The following is a 3,309-nucleotide window of genomic DNA, read 5'->3' as shown; positions in this document are numbered from 1 at the left end:
GACTATTACTTGTTCCCTAACCTGAAGAGATGTCTCACCGGTAAGCGTTTTTACTCAAATGAGGAGCTCATAGCTGAAACTGAGGCGTATTTTGGAGACCTTTCGATCGAGTACTATTCGGACGGTATCAAAAAGTTAGAAAATCGTTGGACTCGCTGTATCGGCCGAAAAGGAGAGTATGTTGAAAAATAAAACCGACTTTGACCAAAAAAACGTCTCCGTGTTTCATTTTTCAGGGACTTATCAGACTGCCTAGTATTATGAGATTGTAAAAGATTTGAAATAATTTTTTTTCTAATTTCAACGAATTTTCAAGAGACTTAAAAAGATTTGGAAGGATTTTCAATATTTGAGGATTTTAAAGAAGATATTAATTCATTTGAAATTCATTTTAATAATTTAAAGGAATTTCAAAGAATTTTAACAATTTTAGCAGGGTTCTTTAAAAAAGAGATTTTAAAGGACTTGAAATATTTCAGGGTTTTTTTTTAAATTACAAAGAATTTTCAAAAGCTTTGGAAAGCTTCAAGAGATTTTAAAGGATTTGAAATATTTTCGGATGTTTTAAAACTTTCCAGGGAATTTGCAATTAATTAAAATAATTTAAAGCAATTTCAAATAATTTCAACGATCTTTTTCAACTTTTCTGATTGAAACTGGAAATAATTTGTTAAAAATATAGTTTTCTTGATACTGATTCATCAATTTAGTTGAAAAAATTTGTTTTCTGAAAATTTAACTATTTTGTAGATTTTTTTTGTTATCGTTTAATAATTAATATTTTTTTTAACTACAAGAAAATTAAACTTTTTGGTCAAAAATTTAACTATGATTAAACATTAATTTTCTGTCTATAAAATTTAACTTGCAGCAAAATAAATTTCTGTTGTGCAAAATTCATGTATTTCATTGAAAATGCCTTTTTGGTATATAATTCAGCTTTTTTGTTGAAAATTTAACTATTTTTGTGAACATTATTCCATTTTCGACAAAAGGTTTCATCTTTTGAATGAAAAACACGATTTTTAATTTGAAAATTTTTACTACCAAATTCTGGATTAGGAATTAATCTCTTTTGTTTACAAATTCAACTACTTTGTTGAACGTTTAAACAAAAAAGATTAATTCTGAATGTGGAATTTGATAGTAAACAATTTAAAATTAAAAATCGAGTTTTTAATTCAAAAGATGAAAGTTTCTGTCTAAAATAGAATAACTTTCAACAAAAGAGTTGAATTTTTAAACAAAAGAGATTAATTCTGAACGCGGAATTTAATAGAAAAATGTTCAAATTAAAATGCGAATTTTTAATTTAAAAGATCAAACTACCTGTTCGAAACAGAGGAGTGTTCATCAAAATACTTGATTTTACTACCTAAAAAGATGAATTTTTAGGAAAATTTAGATAAAATCTCCCACAAAAGTAAAAAATTAATAAAAAAATTCCAGATTTTCCTCTAAACGTTAGGGTACTTGTTGGTGTTTAAAAATATGGGCTATAATTCCCGGTTTTCCCAGTCAGTGGCCAACCGACTTGATCTTGTGCAGTTCTTTAATTTGTTGTCATTAAAAATATGTGGTTGACTTTCTTTTTTTTAAGTTAAATATTTGCTTAATCTGGCATTAAATTTAATCAGCTATGCATTATAATTATAGCACAAATAGATAAAATGTACAAACGGATTTTAAGGTCAAATACTCGGAAGATTTCTTAGGGCTACTGAATTTAAAATAAAACCAAGTAATTTGGAATCTAATTAATTAATATATTATCAGTAGAAGAATGAATTATTTAACGTAAAACCTATTAATTGCATAACCTGTTTTGCGAGAGAATACTCAGCGAAATTTTCAACTATACAACTTTATTGCAATAGAGAATTTTAAGGCCCTTTTTATTGAACTATTTAATTCCACCTATAATAATAAATAAAATAGCCAGTTACGTTTTCTGCACTATATTATTGTATTGCGATAAATTCACATTCAGTGTATAAACTTTCATAAATATTGAAGGGCAATGATTTCAACATTTTTTAAACATTAGCTTACACTTCACAAAGAAATTGTCGAAATTATTTGAAATCAGGATCTTGCAACACACCTATTGAAATTGATGGGGCTTATACATTTCTTTTATTTATTATTGTAAAGTAAAATTTAATAATATATCAACTATTCATATTTTTAAATTGTTGCAATATTTTTCTCTTTCGTTCGAATTACATCTTACATTTACAGCATTGAAATAAAAATATTCCATTTCAAATTAGTCGCCCTAAACCTAAAGCACCTACTTCAAAACTTATCTGCGGCACTGAATTCTGCAATGTGCCTCACGTGGCAATTGCCACGAACAACGACGAAGCCTTTCCGGCAGCGAGTGGAGGTAGGTGGTGGGGTTAAGCTCCCAAATCGCTTTTTGTGTCGTTATGACGATTCTCATGGCTAAAACATGTGGTGTTTGAGTCGAACTCCACTCTCTAGGCAGGCCTACGATGACCACACGACGCACATATGTAAAGGGTTGGGTTCTTTATAAGTAGGCTCAATTACAAGTGGGATCCTTTAAAGTTTAGAACACCAACTAAGGTATTATTTAGAGCTTACTTATCGTGTTGGGTTCCTCTTCAGCAAGTGGTGTTCATTTTTGTTGCAGCTCCTTTTGAACAAAAAATAGGTTCTAACGTAAACCCTAGTTTGAGACCATTAATATTGACGAAGTTTTAATACATGGGGGACAAAATCCTCGAAACTTTAATGATTTTTACAACTTTCATTATATATAAGAAACATTCACATCAACTTTTCACGTTAAAAATTGTGTCCAATGATCTTCATTTACCCCCCCCCCCTCCCCCGTTTTTGTCAACTGTCCACGTTTTAAAACACCCTGAATCAGAAAAACAGGTTTTTACGCACGTGATTATCGGTCTGTCAGTCTCTCTGTCTGTTCATGGATGGTTCTTTTGTTTAGTTTGTTAGCACGATAAATTTTGAAAGAGTTTACAGATTGCATTGTCATTTGGTACACTCTTTTAGTATCTTAAAAAGAAGGCCGAGTTCTTTAGCCTGTCATTTTTGATAAAAAAAAAATTCTAAAAAGAAAATTGAAATTGCGAAATTAAGTTTAAAGAAACGGTAGAAGTTGCAATAAAATGTTCAAGAACCAATTTTTTGTAAGAATGCGCATTTTTTTAACAAACCAATAAAACTACAGTCTGTCAAGTTAAAGCGTGGGTGGCTTTACTCGCAGTCGGTAAGGTGTATCGACATGATTTTGGTGTCAAAATATTAAGAAGAGCTCCC

The sequence above is a fragment of the Belonocnema kinseyi genome, chromosome 5, assembly GCF_010883055.1.
Source record: "Belonocnema kinseyi isolate 2016_QV_RU_SX_M_011 chromosome 5, B_treatae_v1, whole genome shotgun sequence".
Taxonomy (NCBI): domain Eukaryota; kingdom Metazoa; phylum Arthropoda; class Insecta; order Hymenoptera; family Cynipidae; genus Belonocnema; species Belonocnema kinseyi.
The sequence above is the reverse complement of the archived record's forward strand: the minus strand, read 5'-3'. Positions refer to the sequence as shown.